Source organism: Salmo trutta, chromosome 4 (genome assembly GCF_901001165.1).
Source record: "Salmo trutta chromosome 4, fSalTru1.1, whole genome shotgun sequence".
Taxonomy (NCBI): Eukaryota; Metazoa; Chordata; class Actinopteri; order Salmoniformes; family Salmonidae; genus Salmo; species Salmo trutta.
The window spans coordinates 67,787,002-67,809,943 of record NC_042960.1 but is presented as its reverse complement, the minus strand read 5'-3'; the positions used below and the strand labels follow the sequence as shown (position 1 = coordinate 67,809,943).

General features: G+C 44.2%; 1 protein-coding gene across 5 annotated transcripts in view; it reads right to left on the bottom strand.

Annotated features, from left to right (window-relative positions):
- LOC115192942 (myelin regulatory factor) overlaps nucleotides 1–22,942 on the bottom strand; it is a 90,451-nt gene that overhangs the window by 66,276 nt on the left and 1,233 nt on the right. The gene's annotated exons all lie outside the window — the stretch shown is intronic.

Below are 22,942 nucleotides of genomic sequence, written 5' to 3'. Positions count from 1 at the left end.
TAATGTAACCTACACTATAGGTTTTATAGGACAGTTACTATTATGAGTAGATAATGTAACTACACTATAGGGTATAATGTAAATAGGTCTATAGACAGTACTTACTAGTATAGTGATAATGTAAACTATAAGTTTATAGACAGTACATTACTAGTATAGTAGATATGTAACTATAAGGTTATAGACAGTACATTACTAGTATAGTAGAATAATGTAAACTATAAGGTTTATAGACAGTACATTACTAGATATAGTAGATAATGTAAACTACACTATAGGGTATATGTAACCTTAGGGTCTATAGACAGTACATTACTAGTATAGTAGATAATGTAACTATAAGGTTTATAGACAGTACATTACTAGTATAGTAATGTAAACTACACTATATAGGGTATAATGTAACCTATAGGGTCTATAGACAGTACATTACTAGTATAGTAATAATGTAACCTATAAGGTTTATAGACAGTACATTACTAGTATAGTAGATAATGTAAACTATAAGGTTTTATAGACAGTACATCACTAGTATAGTAGATAATGTAAACTATAAGGTTTATAGACAGTACATCACTAGTACAGCAGAGTTTTAAATAGTGTGGATGGATACTAGATAAATAAATATCCCCAGCTCTATGTCCTGCTCTGTCCAGCTGTGGCCAACAGGGAACAACGCTAGGATTGTCAAGACAACGACCATACAGACAGACTGCCCTTTTCAGATTACGACTGAGGAAGAGGGCAGTGTGTGTGTGTGTGGTGTGTGTTGTTGGTGGGGGGTCAGGGGCAGTGTGTGTGTTACTGGGGGGGCAGTGTGTGTGTGTGTGTGTGTGTGTTACTGGGGGGGGCAGTGTGTGTGTGTGTGTGTGTGTGTGTTGGTGGGGGGTCAGGGTGCAGTGTGTGTGTTACTGGGGGGCAGTGTGTGTGTGGGTGTGTGTGTGTGTGTGTGTGTTGGTGGGGGGGGGGGTCAGGGGCCAGTGTGTGGTTATGCTAGCGTTTCAATGCCTGAATTGTCCACCGTGTAATAACCCCCAGATGAACACAAACAGAGGAGGTTCAGTGTGTGTGTGTTGTGTGTGTGTGTGTGTGTGTGTGTGTGTGTGTGGGTGTGTGTGTGTGTGGTGTGTGTGTGTGTGTGTGTTGTGTGTGTGTGTGTGTGTGTGTGTGTGTGTGTGTTGTGGTGTTGGGTCCATTAATCATGAAACAGATATCAACTTAAATGTCTGTCCTGATTCCAATGCCAATGGTAACAATGAGTATACCGAAAATATTAAGAGACAACCTGCCTCGTTCCATGAACAGCCTAACCAGGTGAATTCCAGGTGAAAGCTATGAATCCCTTATTGGTTGTTAATCCACTTCAATCATGTAGATGAAGGGAAGGAGACGGGTTAAAGAAGGATTTTTAAGCTTGAGACAAGTGAGACATGGAATTGGTGTATGTGTTGGGCCCCATTCAGAGGGGGAATGGACAAGACAAAATTATGGAAAGTGCCGTTTGAACAGGGAGTTGGTGTAGGTGCCAGTGCGCACACGGCTGTGAGTCAATGCTGCTGGGTGGGTTTTCACGCTTCAACAGTTTCCGTGTGTATCAAACAAGGGTCCACCACCGAAAGAACATCCAGCTAACGTTGACACAAACTGTGGGAAGCATTGGAGTCAACATGGACCAGCATCCCTGTGGAATGCTTTCAACACACTTGTAGATTCCATGCCCTGATGAATTGAGGGCTGTTCTGAGGGAAAAGGGGAGGGGGGGGAAAGTGTTCTTAATGTTTCGTAAGAGTTTATAAGCCCTGTCCGAGACGTTGTTACAGTCTTCGGGTTTAACTCGACCGGGGGGATCGAACCCTCAACACTTCTAACTCTAAGGGGGACCACTCTAACCACAAGGTCACTGAGTGGTTTCACTACCACCTACCACATAGTTACAATGATAACTTTGTACAATAGTCCAGAACTCACATCATCATTGGTGCAGCAGACTACAGTACTGTACAGTATAGTGTCTGTAACTCAGTCCTCTGGACACCAAGGGGTTAACATTTGATCTTTTTGTTGCCCTTCACAGCTGATTCAAAATAACCAACCTCATCATCGAGCCAAAACATGCACCTCTTCAGGGGCCATGAGGACTGAGTTTGGGAACTCTGTTATAGTGTATCAATGCTGTGTGTGTGTTGTGTGGTTGTGTGTGTGTGTGTGGGGTTGTGTGTGTGTGTGTGTGTGTGTGTGTGTGTGTGTGTGTGTGTGTGGTGTGTGTGTGTGTGTGTCTTGTCTCTCTCTGTGTGTGTGTGTGTGTGTGTGTGTGTGTGTGTGTGTGGTGTGTGTGTGTGTGTGTGTGTGTGGTGTGTTAATAATTCAATCGCATTCCCAGCAGGACATAATGTAATGGAACAAAGTCCGTAATATTATCAGACTGTCAATATGACCTAGCACGCTACTCAGAGAGGTGTGAACACACCACACACACCACACACACACACACACACACACACACACACACACACACACACACACACACACACACACACACACACACACACCACACACACACACACACTTGACTGTTTGAACCATAATCACAATATTGTTGTATCAAAATTCAGACTGCCCACCCAAGTCATACAATTGTATCACATTGGCCTAAGATGTTAAAATACAAGTGGAAACATGTTAAATCAATTAGAGAAACAAACTGGTCAGAGTAACACTATTCTTTCATTAGATGTCGAGTATATTAAGGGACAGTTCACCCCTTGCAATCTAAGTTAAGCCCTGACTCTTAGCTTCCTTGTTCTCCACTTAACTAGAAAACCAATATACTGTATTTATGTAAAACCAATATACTGTATTTATGTATAACCAATATACTGTATTTATGTATAACCAATATACTGTATTTATGTATAACCAATATACTGTATTTATGTATAACCAATATACTGTATTTATGTATAACCAATATACTGTATTTTCATAGGTCTGAGGAAGTATAGCAGTTCTGTCTTGAAATATTATATATTAGATTAGACCAATATAAATACAGGAAACCCCATCAAAGACAGAGCACATAGCGAGTGCGAGAGACAGACACACAGAGAGAGACAGAGATAGAGAGACAGAGAGAGAGAGATAGAGACAGACAGAGAGAGAGATAGACAGAGATAGAGACAGAGATAGAGACAGAGACAGACACAGAGATAGACAGGGAGAGAGATAGACACACAGAGATAGTGACAGAGAGAGAGAGAGAGAGAGAGACAGAGAGAGAGAGAGACAGAGAGAGACTGAGAGAGACAGAGAGAGACAGAGAGAGACAGAGAGACAGAGAGAGACAGAGACAGAGTAGAACAGAGAGAGAGAGAGAGAGAGGAGAGAGGAAATAGAAAACAGAGAGAGAGAGACAGAGAGGAGGAGTCGAGAGACAGAGAGAGACTGAGAGAGACAGAGAGACAGAGAGAGACAGAGACAGAGACAGAGAGAGAGAGAGAGAGAGAGAGAGAGAGAGAGAGACTGAGACTGAGAGACAGAGAGAGAGATAGACTTAGACAGTGAGACAGAGACAGAGAGAGACAGAGAGACAGAGAGAGACAGAGAGAGACACAAAGTTAGACAGAGAGAGAGATAATCAGAGGGGCAGGGTACCTGCGTGTAGCCAAAGCATCCTTCTGAAGATGAGAGAGCACCTGAACTGAAAAATTAGAATATAAAATCACTCTCTATTTTTCATCTCATTCTTTCCCTACAGCTGTTGTGGTAACGCTTTGCTCTTTCCTCCTGAGACCTGCCTGAGAGTAGCAGTTTGGGGTTACCAATGTCCGTACGACCGCGTATGTGTGTGTGGTGTGTGTGTGTGTGTGTGTGTGTGTGTGTGTGTGTGTGTGGGTGTGGGTGTTGTGTGTATATGTGTGTGTTGTAACGGGGATTACTCCCTAGTCCAGTCATGAGACATGGCTGTACCAGTCCGCCACACACAGCTCTTGTCGCACACCAGCCCTCGACACAACGGGCTGGTCGAACTGGCTCAAAGGATTAGGAGAGGGAGAGAGGGAATGGGAGAGAGAGGGAGAGAGAGCACCCCCCTGTCAGCCCCCCTGATAGCCCTCCTGACAATCCCCCCACACCCACTGAGGACATACACAAGCCACAGATTGTCCTCCTTATGGACTCAAACGGGAAATATATACAAGAAAACAAACTTTTGGACTTGGACATCCTTTATGACCAGGTCCACCTATACAAGGCAGCAGTGCCCACCTTCGCCCGGAACCTAAAGGGCATCGCTCTCAATAGACACCCCACCCAGACCTGCGGGACCCCCTACACATAGACGACCGACACCGAGAGGACCTACATCCAGACCACAACACCACCAGCCACACCCTCACCCCAACCAATCAACACCCCCCCAAACCAACCATGCCTGCACCCCATTTAGGCCCCCTCAGTTCAGACCTATGCCCCTCCTGCCCACCCCATGCACCCCACCCTCGCAAAGAGAGCCTCAACATGGAAGTCACACATACGCCCAGGCCGTGAGCAGGCAAACAGGCCCAACCCCCACTCTTACACTAGCCCAAGCCAACGGTGTGTACCAGATGCTCAGCAGGGTCTACTCACACTTACTGGCCTGAGGCCAAACCACACAACCAACAACATTGATCACTTTATGGAACACAAAGCCTTCACCATCTCATCCTGGAATATCCAAGGCCTGAGGTCATCTGCCTTTGGCCTAAAGAGCAGGAACCTGGACTTCAACAAAGAAATCAGAAATACAGACATTGTCATCCTACAAGAAACATGGTATAGAGGAGATGATGAAGAGGTTGCCCTCTAGGTTACAGAGAGCTGGTAGTCCCATCCACCAAAAATGACCAGGTGTGAAACAGGGAAGAGTCTCAGGGGGGTATGCTAATTTGGTATAGAGCAGACCTAACCCACTCTATTAACTTAGTCAAAACAGGAACATTTTACATCTGGCGAGAAATGAATAAGGAAATAACCTCAACAGAGAAACATGTGCTACCCAATAGAATCCCTATACTTCAACGATGACAGGTTCTCCATCTTAGAAGGAGAGGTCAATCCTTTCCAGGCCCAGGGATATATACTAGTCTGTGGTGACCTAAATGCCAGAACTGGACCAGAACCTGACACTCTCAACACACAGGGGGACAAACACCTTCCTGGAGGAGACAGCATTCCTTCCCCCATATGCCCCCCTAGTCACAACTAGGACAACGTAACCAAACAAAAACAGGTCACAACTGCTGCAGCTCTGTCGCACACTGGTGTCACGACTTCCGCCGAAGTCGGCACCTCTCCTTGTTCTGGGTATTTACATAGTCAATACCTACGGTAGGTACACCTATAGCTCGTCTCTTGGCAGTAGTACTGTAGACTACCCATAGTCCTATAGTCTCTCAGAGTATTCACAGTCAGCCTACTAACACCCTTTCAAGTTGTAGAAAAATCACAATTTACTTGATCAGAGCAATACTCAATCATGAGGCATCGAAGCCGAACAAATTATTAAGAAATGCTATAGATGGAAGGAGGGTAGTGTAGAAACCTGCCAAAAAACATTTGGCCAACAGCAAATCCAATCCCTCCTAGACAACTTACTGGACAAAATGTTTTCCTGTAATAGCGAAGGTGTTAACTTAGCATTAAGAGGCCTGAACAATATATTTGACCTATCAGCTAACATGTCATATTTAAATTCCGGCAGAAAACCTAAGACAACTAACAATGGTTTGATGAAGAATGCAAAAACCTAAGAAAGAAATTCAGAAACCAATCCAACCAAAAACACAGAGAACCAGAAAATCTTAGCTTATGCCTTCACTATAGTGAATCACTAAAACAAAACAGAAATGCACTAAGAAGGAACAGCATGACAGAAAACAGCTCATTGTGATTGAAGACTTCATAGAATCAAATCACTTCTGGGAAAATTGGAACACACTAAACAAACAACACAAAGTGTTATCTATCCAAAATGGAGATAAAGGGAGAAACCACTTCTTCAATCTTTTTGGGACATATGTAATGCCCTGGCCATAGAGAGGGGTTTTTGTTCTTTATTTTGGTTAGGCAGGGTGTTACATTGGGTGGGCGTTCTATGTTCATTTTTCTATGTTTTTGTATTTCTTTGTTTTGGGCCGTGTGTGGCTCCCAATCAGGCACAGCTGTAGTTCGTTGTTGCTGATTGGGAGTCACACATAAGTAGCCTATTTTTCCTTTGGGTTTTTGTGGGTGATTGTATTCTGTTAGTGTGTTTTCCTGACAGAACTGTTTCTGGTCGTTTTTGTTTCGTTTTGTATTGTGTTCGTTCAGTCAATTAAAATTCTAATGATGAACACATCCTCCGCTGCACCTTGGTCTAATTCTGACGACGGCCCTTACAACAACATATAACAAAGAGCAAAAACATATACATTACCATTTGCAAAACTTAGAATCAGCTAATAAGGAATACCAAAACCCACTGGATTATCCAATTACATGAAATGATAAAATATACAGACCACAAATTCAAATGGGCTATTCTTAAACTCTTCAATATTATTCTCAGCTCCGGCATCTTCCCTAATATCTGGAACCAAGATCTGATCACCCCAATCCACAAAAGTGGAGAGAAATTTGACCCCTTATAATTACCGTGGAATATGTGTCAGCATACCACAATCAATTTCCTCAGTGAAAACAATGTCCTGAGCAAATATAAAATTGGCTTCTTACCAAAATACCATACAACAGACTACGTATACACCCTGCACACACTTACTGACAAACAAACAACACAAAATCAAAAAAAGTATTTTCATGCTTTGTTTTCAAAAAAGCTTTTGACATAATTTGGCACGAGGGTCTGCTATATAAACTGATGGAAAGCAGTGTTGGGGGAAAACATACAACATTATAAAATCAATGTACACAAATAACAAGTGTGAAGTTATAATTGACAATGAACACACAGATTTCTTTCCTCGGGACCGTGGGTTGAGACAGGGATGCAGCTTAAGCCCCATCCTCTTCAACATATATATCAACAAATTGGCGAGGGCACTAGAACAGTCTGCAGCACCCGGCGTCACCCTACTAGAACCTGAAGTCAAATGTCTACTGTTTGCTGATGATCTGGTGCTTCTGTCCACAACCAAGGAGGGCCTACAGCAGCACCTAGATCTTCTACACAGATTCTGTCAGACCTGGGTCCTGACAGTGAATCTTAGTGAGACGAATAAAATGGTGTTCCAAAAAAGGTCCAGTTGCCAAGATAACAAATACAAATTCTATCTAGACACCGTTGCCATAGAGCACACAAAGAAGTACACCTACCTCGGCCTAAACATCAACACCATATGTAACTTCCACAAATCTGTGTATGATCTAAGAGACAAGGCAAGAAGGGCCTTCTACGATATCAAAAGGAACATAAAACTCAACATCCCTATTAGGATCTGGTTAAAAATACTTCAATCAGTTATAGAACCCATTGCCCTTTATGGTTGTGAGGTCCGGGGTCCGCTCACCAACCAAGAATTCTGCAAAAATATACTTTGTGTAGAACAAAATGCATGCAGAGCAGAATTAGGACTAGACCTGTTAGTTACCAAAATACTAAAAAAGAGCTCTGTTAAATTCTACAACCACCTAAAAGGAAGTGATGCCAACACATTCCACCACAAAGCCCTCAGCTACAGAGAGATTAACCTAGAGAAGAGTCTCCTCAGCCAGTTGGTTCTGGGTTACTGTCTACAAACAAAAACAGACCCCACAGAGCCCTAGGACAGAAACACATTTAGACCAAACCAAATGATCAGAAAGCAAAAAGATAACTATTTGACACACTGGAAATAATCAACCCCCCCAAAAACTGAGCAAATTGGAATGCTATCTGGCCCTAAACAGAGAGTAGACAGTGGCAGAATGCCTGACCCCAAATTAAGAAAATCCTTGACTATGTACAGTGAGCATAGCCTTGCTATTGAGAAGGCAGACCTGGCTCTCAAGAGAAGACAGGCTATGTGCACACTGCCCACAAAATGAGGTGGAAACTGAGCTGCACTTCCTAACCTCCTGCCAAATGTCTGAACACTTTTTAGAGTCACATATTTCCCATAGATCACTCAGACCCACAAATCATTTGAAAACAAATCAAACATTGATAAACTCCCATATCTATTGGGTGAAATACCGCAGTGTGCCATCACAACAGCACGATGTGTGGCCCGTTGCCATGAGAAAAGGGCAACCAGTGAAGAACAAACAACATTGTAAATACAACCCATATTTATCTGTTTATTTTCCCTTTCGTACTTTAACTATTTGCACATTGTTTCAGCAATGTGCATAGCCAATAATATAGCATTCAAAATGTTTATATTCTTTTAAATCTTTGTGAGAGTAATGTTTACTGATTGTTTATTTCCCATTTCTTTATTATCTATTCAATTTGCTTTGGCAATGTAAACATACTGTATGTTTCCCTTGCCAATAAAGCTTTTTGAATTTAATTTAATTGAGAGAGAGAGGGGGAGAGAAAGAGAACGAGAAAGAGGGGGGGAGAAAGAGAGGGGGTGAAAGAAAGAGAGAGGGAGAGAGAAGAGAGAGAGAAGAAGGAGAGAGAAAAAGAGAGAGGGAGAGGGACAGAGAAGAAGAGAGAGAAAGGCAGCGCGAGAGAGAGGCAGAGAGAAGAAGAAGAGAGAGAGAGAGAGAGAGAGAGAGAGAGAGAGAGAGAGCAAGAGAGAGAGAAAGAGAGAGAGAGCGGGAGAGAGAAGAAGAGAGAGAGAGAGAGTGAGAGAGAGAAAGAGAGAGAGAGAGAGACAGAGAGAGAGAGGGAGAGACAGACAGAGAGAGAGAGACAGAGGGAGAGAGAGAGACAGAAAGAGAGAGAGAGACAGAGAGAGAGACAGAGAGAGAAACACAGAGGTCACAGTGTCACGTGTACTCCCTCTCTGGCCTCTAGGTCACCAGGCTGCTCAATGTTGGCGCACACCTGTCACCATCGATACGCACACCTGCGCATCATCAGACTCACCTGGACTCCATCACTTCCCAAAACTTCCCTGATTACCTTCCCTATATGTCTGTGTGTTGTTCGCGTTTCTGGTTTTTGTATTACGGTGTGGTGATTTATTAAAACACTCACTCCCTGAACTTGCTTCCCGACTCTCAGCGCACAATCGTTTCAACACAGGAGGGTGAAGACAATACTATCTCAGGGTATTCCAATACTAAATAGGAAGTACACCAACCTACCAAAATCAGTGTCCAAATTCCTCTACACAACATCCCTAAAAAGTACAAACTGAGAAACAAACATAATTTCTAGGCCAAAGAGATTACTGTGCTGAGAAGTGCTGAAATGTTATATGATTGTAAAGCTGACCGGGCGTGAAATATAACAAATGTTGTAAGCCTGGCTGGTTTAAAACAATGCATTCCTCTAACGGCCACACACTCAATTTTACAGAGCAGGAGTAAACCATGGACTATGAGACTCTAAGATCTACTGCCCCCACCACACCAACCTCTAATTCACAGAGTTAAACTACTGCCCCCACCACACCAACCTCTAATTCACAGAGTTAAACTACTGCCCCCCACCACACCAACCTCTAATTCACAGAGTTAAACTACTGCCCCCCACCACACCAACCTCTAACAGTCAGAGTTAAACTACTGCCCCCCACCACACCAATCTCTAATTCAGAGAGTTAAACTACTGCCCCCACCACACCAACTTCTAACAGTCAGAGTTAAACTACTGCCCCCACCACACCAACCTCTAATTCACAGAGTTAAACTACTGTCCCCACCACACCAACCTCTAATTCACAGAGTTAAACTACTGCCCCCACCACACCAACCTCTAATTCACAGAGTTAAACTACTGCCCCCACCACACCAACCTCTAATTCACAGAGTTAAACTACTGCCCCCACCACACCAACTTCTAACAGTCAGAGTTAAACAACTGCCCCCACCACACCAATCTCTAATTCACAGAGTTAAACTACTGTCCCCACCACACCAACCTCTAATTCACAGAGTTAAACTACTGCCCCCACCACACCAACCTCTAATTCACAGAGTTAAACTACTGCCCCCACCACACCAACCTCTAATTCACAGAGTTAAACTACTGCCCCCAACACACCAACTTCTAACAGTCAGAGTTAAACTAATGCCCCCCACCACACCAACCTCTAATTCACAGAGTTAAACTACTGCCCCCACCACACCAACCTCTAACAGTCAGAGTTAAACAACTGCCCCCCACCACACCAACCTCTAATTCACAGAGTTAAACTACTGCCCCCACCACACCAACCTCTAATTCACAGAGTTAAACTACTGCCCCCCACCACACCAATCTCTAATTCACAGAGTTAAACTACTGCCCCACCACACCAACCTCTAACAGTCAGAGTTAAACAACTGCCCCCCACCACACCAACCTCTAATTCACAGAGTTAAACTACTGTCCCCACCACACCAACCTCTAATTCACAGAGTTAAACTACTGCCCCCACCACACCAACCTCTAACAGTCAGAGTTAAACTACTGCCCCCACCACACCAACTTCTAATTCACAGAGTTAAACTACTGCCCCCCACCACACCAACCTCTAATTCACAGAGTTAAACTACTGCCCCCACCACACCAACCTCTAATTCACAGAGTTAAACTACTGCCCCCCACCACACCAACCTCTAATTCACAGAGTTAAACTACTGCCCCCACCACACCAACCTCTAATTCACAGAGTTAAACTACTGCCCCCACCACACCAACCTCTAACAGTCAGAGTTAAACTACTGCCCCCACCACACCAACCTCTAATTCACAGAGTTAAACTACTGCCCCCCACCACACCAACCTCTAATTCACAGAGTTAAACTACTGCCCCCACCACACCAACCTCTAACAGTCAGAGTTAAACAACTGCCCCCCACCACACCAACCTCTAATTCACAGAGTTAAACAACTGCCCCCCACCACACCAACCTCTAATTCACAGAGTTAAACTACTGCCCCCACCACACCAACCTCTAATTCACAGAGTTAAACTACTGCCCCCCACCACACCAACCTCTAATTCACAGAGTTAAACAACTGCCCCCCACCACACCAACCTCTAATTCACAGAGTTAAACTACTGCCCCCACCACACCAACCTCTAATTCACAGAGTTAAACAACTGCCCCCCACCACACCAACCTCTAATTCACAGAGTTAAACTACTGCCCCCCACCACACCAACCTCTAATTCACAGAGTTAAACTACTGCCCCCACCACACCAACCTCTAATTCACAGAGTTAAACTACTGCCCCCACCACACCAACCTCTAACAGTCAGAGTTAAACTACTGCCCCCACCACACCAACCTCTAATTCACAGAGTTAAACTACTGCCCCCACCACACCAACCTCTAACAGTCAGAGTTAAACTACTGCCCCCACCACACCAACCTCTAATTCACAGAGTTAAACTACTGCCCCCACCACACCAACCTCTAACAGTCAGAGTTAAACTACTGCCCCCACCACACCAACCTCTAATTCACAGAGTTAAACTACTGCCCCCACCACACCAACCTCTAACAGTCAGAGTTAAACTACTGCCCCCACCACACCAACCTCTAATTCACAGAGTTAAACTACTGCCCCCACCACACCAACCTCTAATTCACAGAGTTAAACTACTGCCCCCACCACACCAACCTCTAATTCACAGAGTTAAACTACTGCCCCCACCACACCAACCTCTAATTCACAGAGTTAAACTACTGCCCCCCACCACACCAACCTCTAACAGTCAGAGTTAAACTACTGCCCCACCACACCAACCTCTAATTCACAGAGTTAAACTACTGCCCCCACCACACCAACCGCTAACAGTCAGAGTTAAACTACTGCCCCCACCACACCAACCTCTAATTCACAGAGTTAAACTACTGCCCCCCACCACACCAACCTCTAATTCACAGAGTTAAATTACTGCCCCCACCACACCAACCTCTAATTCACAGAGTTAAATTACTGCCCCCACCACACCAACCTCTAATTCACAGAGTTAAACTACTGCCCCCACCACACCAACCTCTAATTCACAGAGTTAAATTACTGCCCCCACCACACCAACCTCTAATTCACAGAGTTAAATTACTGCCCCCACCACACCAACCTCTACAGCACGTTACACCACACTACACTACACTACACACTACACACTACACCACACTACACCACACTACACACTACACACTACACCACACTACACTACACTACACTACACCACACTACACTACACTACACACCACACTACACCACACTACACACTACACTACACACTACACACTACACCACACTACACTACACCACACTACACCACACTACACCACACTACACTACACCACACCACACTACACCACACTACACTACACTACACACTACACCACACTACACCACATTACAACACAATACACTACACACCACACTACACCACACTGCACTACACCACACTACACCAAACTACACCACACTTCACACTACACCACACTACACTACACTACACCACACCACACAATACACTACACCACACTACACTACACTACACTACACCACACTACACATTACACCACACTACACTACACTACACTACACCACACTACACTACACTACACACCACACTACACTACACTACACTACAACAAACTACACCAAACTACACACTACACCACACTACACCAAACTACACACTCCACCAAACTACACACCACACCACACTACACCGCACCACACTACACAACACCACACCACACTACACTACACCACACTACACTACACTGCACCACACCACACTACACCACACCACACTACACTATAATACACCACACCACACACAATACACGACCACACTTCACCACACTACACCACACCACACCACACTACACTATAATACACCACACCACACCACACACCATACACCACCACACTACACACCACACCACACTACACCACACACCACCACAGTACACCACACCACACCACAAAACACACCACACACTACACCACACTACACCACACTACACCACACCACACCACACCACACTACACTACACCCCACTACACCAAACTACACCACACTTCACACTACACCACACTACACTACACTACACCACACCACACAATACACAACACCACACTACACTACACTACACCACACAATACACTACACCACAATACACTACAACACACCACCACACTACACTACACCACACCACACTACACACTTCACCAAACTACACACCACACCACACTACACTATACTACACCACACTACACCACACTACACTACACTACACTACACTACACCACACCACACTACACCACACCACACTACACTACATCACACTACACCACACTACACCACACTACACTACACCACACCACACTACACCACACCACACAACACACCACACCACACCACACTACACTACACTACATTACACTACACTACACCACACTACACTACACTACACTACACTACATTACACTACACTAAACTACACAACACTACACCACAATACACAACACCACAATACACCACACTACACTACACCACACTACACACTACACCACACACTACACTACACCACACCACACACTACACTACACCACACTACACACTACACCACACTACACCACACCACCCTACACACCACACTACACTACACCACACCACACACTACACTACACCACACTACACACCACACTACACACCACACTACACACCACACTACACACTACACACCACACTACCCTACCACCCACTCGGCTCCCAGGACCAGGAGAATAAGTTGCCTGAATCATGACGACTGGTGTATTCATGACGACTGGTGTATTCATGACGACTGGTGTATCCATGACGACTGGTGTATCCATGACTAGTGGTGTATTTAAAAAAATATGTGTTACCAGTCTGACCATCTTCATGTGACTGTCAATAGATCTCACCATTCAAAAAGTCTTATGTCAGCATAGGACCATAATCCATCCTTTCCTTTCCTGTGTGCTGGAGTCCAGCCAGTGGGACTCATTAAGAAGGTAGAGAAGGTAGAGAAGATAGTGAAGGTAGAGAAGATCAAGAAGGTAGAGAAGGTAGAGTAGATAGAGAAGGTAGAGAAGGTAGAGAAGGTAGAGTAGATAGAGAAGGTAGAGAAGATGGAGAAGGTAGAGAAGATCAAGAAGGTAGAGAAAGTAGAGAAGGTAGAGAAGGTAGAGAAAATAGAGAAGGTAGAGTAGATAGAGAAGGTAGAGAAGGTAGAGAATATCGAGAAGGTAGAGAAGGTAGAGAAGGTAGAGAAGATAGAGAAGGTAGAGAAGGTAGAGTAGATAGAGAAGGTAGAGAAGGTAGAGTAGATAGAGAAGGTAGAGAATATCGAGAAGGTAGAGAAGGTAGAGAAGGTAGAGTAGATAGAGAAGGTAGAGAAGGTAGAGAAGGTAGAGTAGATAGAGAAGGTAGAGAAGATAGAGAAGGTAGAGAAGGTAGAGAAGGTAGAGTAGATAGAGAAGGTAGAGAAGGTAGAGAAGGTAGAGTAGATAGAGAAGGTAGAGAAGGTAGAGAATATCAAGAAGGTAGAGAAGGTAGAGAAGGTAGAGAAGATAGAGAAGGTAGAGAAGGTAGAGTAGATAGAGAAGGTAGAGAAGGTAGAGTAGATAGAGAAGGTAGAGAATATCGAGAAGGTAGAGAAGGTAGAGAAGGTAGAGTAGATAGAGAAGGTAGAGAAGGTAGAGAAGGTAGAGAAGGTAGAGTAGATAGAGAAGGTAGAGAAGATAGAGAAGGTAGAGAATATCAAGAAGGTAGAGAAGGTAGAGAAGATAGCAACAGCCCCCTATCTACATTGACGGGACAGTAGTGGAGAGGGTGGAGAGTTTTAAGTTCCTTGGCGTACACATCACGGACAAACTGAAATGGTCCACCCACACAGACAGCGTGGTGAAGAAGGCGCAGCGTCGCCTCTTCAACCTCAGGAGGCTGAAGAAATTCGGCTTGTCACCAAAAACACTCACAAACTTTTACAGATGCACAATCGAGAGCATCCTGTCGGGCTGTATCACCGCCTGGTACGGCAGCTGCTCCGCCCATAACCGGAAGGCTCTCCAGAGGGTAGTGAGGTCTGCACAACACATCACCGGGTGCAAACTACCTGCCCTCCAGGACACCTACACCACCCGATGTCACAGGAAGGCCAAAAAGATCATCAAGGACAGCAACCACCCGAGCCACTGCCTGTTCACCCCGCTAACATCCAGAAGGTAGGGTCAGGTCAGTACAGGTGCATCAAAGCTGGAACCGAGAGACTGAAAAACAGCTTCTATCTCAAGGCCATCAGACTGTTAAACAGCCATCACTAACATTGAGTGGCTGCTGCCAACATACTGACTCAACTCAAGCTACTTTAATAATGGGAAAATTGATGTAATCAATTTATCACTTGCCACTTTATATTATTTATATTAGATAATGTTTACATAACCTACATTATTCATCTCATATGTATATACTGTACGCCATACCATCTACTGCATCTTGCCATCCTGATGTAATATATCACAAGTCACTTTAAACAATGCCGCTTTATATGTTTCCATACCCTACATTACTCATCTCATATGTATATACTGTACTCTATACCATCTACTGCATCTTGCCTATGCCGTTCGACCATCACTCATTTATATATTTATATGTACATGTTCGTATTCATTCCTTTACACTTGTGTGTATAAGGTAGTTGTTGTGGAATTGGTAGATTACTTGTTAGATATTACTGCATGGTCGGAACTAGAAGCACAAGCATTTCGCTACACTCGCATTAACATCTGCTAACCATGTGTATGTGACCAATAAATTTGATTTGATTTGTTTTGATTTGAGGTAGAGAAGGTAGAGTAGATAGAGAAGGTAGAGAAGGTAGAGAAAATAGAGAAGGTAGAGAAAATAGAGAAGGTAGAGAAAATAGAGAAGATAGAGAAGATAGAGAAGGTAGAGTAGATAGAGAAGATAGAGAAGGTAGAGAAAATAGAGAAGGTAGAGAAGGTAGAGAAGATAGAGAAGGTAGAGAAGGTAGAGAAGGTAGAGAAAATAGAGAAGGTAGAGAAGGTAGAGAAGGTAGAGAAGGTAGAGAAGGTAGACCAAGTAGAGAAAATAGAGAAGGTCACAACAGACTATCACTATAATCTCCTGCTGCATATTATAAAGGCTTCTGGGTGTGTAATGCTGGGTAGGATTGGGATATCACTCAATCCACCTTGCACACTGAAGACGGTTATTCTATTGAAGATGTTACTGTGTGAGGTCATCGCCACAAATCGATTGTGCTTTAAAGTTCCTGTCCAGATAACTAACGGGTTTTGTTTTATTCCATCACCGCTATGTATTTAAGCAATAAGACACGAGGGGGTGTGGTATATGGCCAATATACCACGGCTAAGGGCTGATCTTAGTCACGACGCAACGCCCTTAACCCTGGATACAGCCCTTATACCACAAACCCCAGAGGTGCCTTATTGCTTTTATAAACTGGTTACCAACGTAATTAGAGCTGAAAAAATATATGTTTTGTCATACCCGTGGTATATGTTGGAGACTGAGAGTCTCTCCAGACTGATGTGGAGACTGAGAGGTTCTCCAGATTGATGTTGGAGACTGAGGTTCTCCAGATTGATGTTGGAGACTGAGGTTCTCCAGATTGATGTTGGAGACTGAGGTTCTCCAGATTGATATTGGAGACGGAGGTTCTCCAGATTGATATTGGAGACGGAGGTTCTCCAGACTGATATTGGAGACGGAGGTTCTCCAGACTGATATTAGAGACTGTGAGGTTCTCCAGACTGATATTGGAGACTGAGGTTCTCCAGATTGATGTTGGAGACTGTGAGGTTCTCCAGACTGATATTGGAGACTGTGAGGTTCTCCAGACTGATATTGGAGACTGTGAGGTTTCTCCAGACTGATATTGGAGACTGTGAGGTTCTCCAGACTGATATTGGAGACTGTGAGGTTCTCCAGACTGATATTGGAGACTGTGAGGTTCTCCAGACTGATATTGGAGACTGTGAGGTTCTCCAGACTGATATTGGAGACTGTGAGGTTTCTCCAGACTGATATTGGAGACTGTGAGGTTCTCCAGACTGATATTGGAGACTGTGAGGTTCTCCAGACTGATATTGGGGACTGTGAGGTTCTCCAGACTGATGTTGGAGACTGTGAGGGTTCTCCAGACTGATGTTGCTGGACAGAAGTACAGCGTCTTGTAACAGTGATGAGGCAGAACTCCATCTGTAACAGTGACTCCCTCTCTCTCAACACTATTGACAGATATGGGTCGTAATCTGCTGATACTCACCAGTGGTCTTCTGTGGGAAGGGAGGTGTGTGTGTGTGTGTGTGTGTGTGTGTGTGTGTGTGTGTGTGTGTGTGTGTGTGTGTGTGTGTGTGTGTGTGGGGGGGGGAGAGACAGAGGTGGTGTTCATGTTTTTATATTTTTCCACCTTGAGTCTGTGTGTGCTATCTCTCCTCCTCACCCCCCTCACCCCTCCTCAGAGAGCGAGAGAGAGAGAGAGAGAGAGAGAGAGAGAGAGAGAGAGAGAGGGGGAGAGAGAGAGAGAGAGAGAGAGAGAGAGAGAGTTAAAAGGACTGGGAGAAAACCCCTCTTTGTGTTTAACATCACCAGGTTTATGTTATTCCAGGAATGTTCCATGTGCATTAGTCTGAGTGTATACATATCTCACTAATCCTACTTAACCATAGTTTACCACCGGACAAATACTGTACATTACAGCAGTGTGTGTGAGTGTGTGTGTGTGTGTGTGTGTGTGTGTGTGTGTGTGTGTGTGTGTGTGTGTGTGTGTGTGTGTGTGTGTGTGTGTGTGTGTGTGTGAGACCCAGGTTAAATAGGTTAAATGCCAAATCCTGGGTCTGTAGTGGTCTCTGAATTGGCTCTGTATTCTCAGTAAGACATTATCTATCTGAAATGGCTATGTATTCCCTTTAAGACATTATCTATCCATCTAACACTTGAGGGTTATGTTTCATACAAGCGAACCCTGGTGTGACGTTTTGATAATCATGTAAATCTCTGTTTAAAATTTTTTTTTTTAAATTGCACAAGACAGTTCACAGAATTGTAAATGTAAAGAAATGTAGCCAATGCTACAGTATTAGCGTTATTAGTATTAAACAAATACGATGGGTGCCTCCGGAGTGGCACTGCATCGCAGTGTTGCAGCGTCGCTACAGCCTGGAGTTCGATCCTGGCCATGACCGGTAGTCCCATAGGGCCAGCGTCGTCCGGGTTACGGGAGGCTTTACTTGGCTAGTCGCGCTCTAGCGACTCCTTGTTGCGGGCCGGGCGTCTGCAGGCTGACCTTGGTTGTCAGTTGAACGGTGTTTCCTCTGACATATTAGTGCGGCTGGCTTCCAGGTTAAGCAGGCGGGTGTTAAGAAAGCGCGGTTTGGCGGGTCATGTTTCAGAGGACGCATGACTCGACCTTCGCCTCTCCCGAGACTGTTGGGGAGTTGCAGGGACGAGAAAAAGATCGTAATCACAAAATTGGGGAGGAAATTAGGTGTAAAAAATGAAAAAAATAAAATTTCTATAGAAAATACACTGGAAAGAGTTAATGTGAGTGTGGCTGGCCTGTCTTTCTTACCTGTCCTGCCCTCCCACCTTTTGACTGATGTCTAAGTAACTAGCCTATTCACTGAACTGTAAATAGAGTTATCCAGTGGTTTAATCTTTCTACCTCTATGAAGCAACCATTACAGTCTTAAAGCCAATGTAAGAACATCTCTCTCTCCGTCTCTCTCTCTCTCTCTCTCTCTCTCTCTCTCTCTGTCTCTGTCTCCTCTCTCTCTCTCTCCCTCTCTCTCTCTCTGTCTCGCTGTCTCTCTCTCTCTCCCCCCTCTCTCTCTCTGTCTTTCTCTCTCCCACTCTCTCTCTCTCTCGTCTCTGTGTCTCTCTCTCCCCCCTCTCTCTCTCTGTCTCTGTGTGTGTCTCTCTCTTTCTCCCCGTCTCTCTCTCGTTCTGTCTCTCTCTCTCTCTCCCTCTTGCGCTCTCTCTCTCTCTGTCTCTGTGTGTCTCTCACTCTCCCCCCCTCTCTCTCTCTGTCTCTCTCTCTCTCTCTCCGTCTCTTTGTGTCTCTCTCTCCCCCTCTCTCGCTCTCTTCGTTTCTGTGTGTCTCTCGCTCTCCCCCCTCTCTCTCTCTTTTTCTCTGTCTCTGTGTGTCTCTCTCTCTCTCTCTCCATCTCTGTGTCTCTCTCCCCCTCTCTCTCAGTCTCTGTGTGTGTCTCTCTCTCCCCCCCTCTCTCTCTCAGTCTCTGTCTGTCTGTATCTCTCTCTCTCTCTCTCTCTCTCTCTCTCACTCCCAAAGAAAGAATGTAAACATTCTAAGTGGTTGTCAGAGTGGTAGGCACTAGGGAGCACTTGACAGTCATGGATAACTGTGTATAGTCAAGTCAACAGTGCATATACTATCATAATAATGTGTTAAACCTAATTTATTGGGCACCTAGCTACAGTCTCTATCTGTGTCTCAAATGGAACCCCATTCTCTATATAGTGCAAAAGTAGTGCACCCTATGCCCTATAGGCCCTGGTCAAAAGTAGTGCACCCTATGCCCTATAGGCCCTGGTCAAAAGTAGTGCACTAAATAAGGAATAGGGTGCCATTTGAGGTACATGTTCTGTCTTTATGGTCTCTTGTCTCTCTAAACACTTGACACTGTGTTCCAACACAACATTACACAATGACACATTACTGGGAAGGTCTGAGACACATTTAGTCACATCAATCACTGAACCTTAGCGGGAACCGCGTCTAGAAGGGATTTACCCAACGGTCAAACATACACAATGAATCGGTCCTGTCTGCCTGTATTCATACACTGTATTTCACCACGCAGAAAGAACATTGCTTGACAGGTATGTCTTATATAGGGCAACGAGTAAAACGTATGAGTTATATAGGGCAACGAGTAAAACGTATGAGTTATATAGGGCAACGAGTAATACCCATGAGTTATATAGGGCAACGAGTAAAACGTATGAGTTATATAGGGCAACGAGTAAAACGTATGAGTTATATAGGGCAACGAGTAAAACGTATGAGTTATATAGGGCAACGAGTAAAACGTATGAGTTATATAGGGCAACAAGTAATACCCATGAGTTATATAGGGCAATGAGTAATACCCATGAGTTATATAGGGCAACGAGTAAAACGTATGAGTTATATAGGGCAACGAGTAATACCCATGAGTTATATAGGGCAACGAGTAAAACGTATGAGTTATATAGGGCAACGAGTAAAACGTATGAGTTATATAGGGCAACGAGTAAAACGTATGAGTTATATAGGGCAACGAGTAAAACGTATGAGTTATATAGGGCAACAAGTAATACCCATGAGTTATATAGGGCAATGAGTAATACCCATGAGTTATATAGGGCAACGAGTAAAACGTATGAGTTATATAGGGCAACAAGTAATACCCATGAGTTATATAGAGCAATGAGTAATACCCATGAGTTATATAGGGCAACGAGTAAAACGTATGAATTATATAGGACAACGAGTAATACACACACTACATGACCAAAAGTATGTGGACACCTGCTCATTGAACATCTAATTCCAAAATCATGGGCATTAATATGGAGTTGGTTTGTTGCTATAACAGGAAGGCTTTCCACTAGATGTTGGAACATTGCTGCAGGGACATGCTTCCATTCAGCCACAAGAGCATTATTGAGGTTGGGGACTGATGTTGGGTGATTAGGCCTGGCTCGCAGTCGGCATTCCAATTCACCCAAAAGGTTTTCGTTGGGGTTGAGGTCAGGACTCTGTGCAAGCCAGTCAAGATCTTCCACACCGATCTCGACAAACCATTTCTGTACGGACCTCGCTTTGCGCATAGGGGCATTGTCATGCTGAAACAGGAAAGGGCCTTCCCCAAACTGTTGCCTTAAAGTTGGAAGCACAGAATTGTCTAGAATGTCATTTTTATGCTGTAGCGTAAAGATTTCCCTTCACTGGAACTAAGGGGCTTAGCCTGAACCATGAAAAACAGTCCCAGACCATTATTCCTCATCCACCAAACTTTACAGTTGGCACTATGCATTTGGGCAGGTAGAGTTCTCCTGGCATCTGCCAAACCCAGATTAGTCCGTCGGACTTCCAGATGGTGAAGTGTGATTCATCACTCCAGAGAACACGTTTCCACTGCTCCAGAGTCCAATGGGGTTGAGAATGGCGGCGAGCTTTACAGCCCTCCAGCCGACGCTTGGCATTGCGCATGGTGATCTTAGGCTTGTGTGCGGCTTCTCGGTCAAGGGAACCCATTTCATGAAGCTCCCGACGAACAGTTCTTGTGCTGATGTGAGTGTTGCAACCGAGGACAGACGATTTTACTCCCTACGCGCTTCAGCATTCGCCATTCCCATTCTGTGAGCTTGTGTGGCCTACCACTTCGCCTCCTAGATGTTTCCACTTCACAATAACAGCACAGTTGACTGGGTAAAGCTCTAGCAGGGCAGAACATTAACGAACTGACTTGTTGGAAAGGTGGCATCCTATGACGGTGCCACCTTGAAAGTCACTGATCTCTTCGGGTAAGGGCCATTCTACTGCCAATGTTTTGTCTATGGAGATTGCATGGTTGTGAGCTCGATTGTATACACCTGTCATGTAACGGGTGTGGCTGAATTAGCAAAATCAACTAATTTGAAGGCATGTCCACATACTTTTGTCTATATAGCATATAAAGCAACCATAAACAAAATGGCTAGTTTTCAGCGTATCACAACAACCATAACCACAGCATCATCAAACTTAGCAAAGTTATAACGTTATAACCTATATTTGACCCCACACCAACTAAACAACTTGACTGGGTGGGATGCTAAATGTTTTTTTTGTAAATCAGATAGAGTAGTGATTGAAGTGAAGTATAAAATGTAGTACAACAATTATCATTTGTAACAACCATAACCTCTCTGTAAAATAACATATCTCAGTTTTACACAGTTGGCCACAGATGGAAACCTGAGACTCAACGTCTATGGCTTATGTCAAACTGTAATACACTCTGTCTGGGTTTCTCTCTCACACGGTGTACCCCAGTTTACCCCTTTATAAACCACACCATTTATCTTCATGCTGCATTCCTATATCCTCTCTCCTCCTCCTCCTCCTCCTCCTCCTCCTCCTCCTCCTCCTCCTCCCCTCAGAACTCCCAGTTCTCCCCATTCTTCAAGTCCTGCAACTCGTCACCATCACATTTGCTCCTAACACTTTGTTGACCATTTCTAACTCTTTCTACTTCTTGTTTCGATCTTTTATTACTAATTGATTTGAGTGATTCTAATAATTCAAATCAAAAGACATCTTCAAGAGTCTTTTTTAAAAAATCTATAGCCTAAAGGGGTCAAAGGTCCCAGGGGGAAAAAAATCCTCATCTACCTTCCTTGTTCAGCCTGCTTGCTTTTCTTCATTGTTGAACTATCAGCTCTGAAATTCACCCATGATTATTCATTACTTAAAGTAACATAACGTACACTAGATCAGTGGTTCTTAATCCTGGTCCTGGGGACCCTTTGCCCTACACACCGGATTAAAATAAACTACACACCAGATTAAAATAAACTACACACCGGATTAAAATAATCAAAGCCTGATGAGTTGCGGATTTTAATCAGGTGTGTAGCGCTAAGGCAAAACAAATAAATGTACACACCTTTGGTTCCCCAGGACCAGGATTGAGAACCGCTGCAGTAGAGTACATAAATACATAGTGTACTAACCGTGTAGTTTATATAACAGGCATGCTATTCAAACGCTGATGTTCAATAC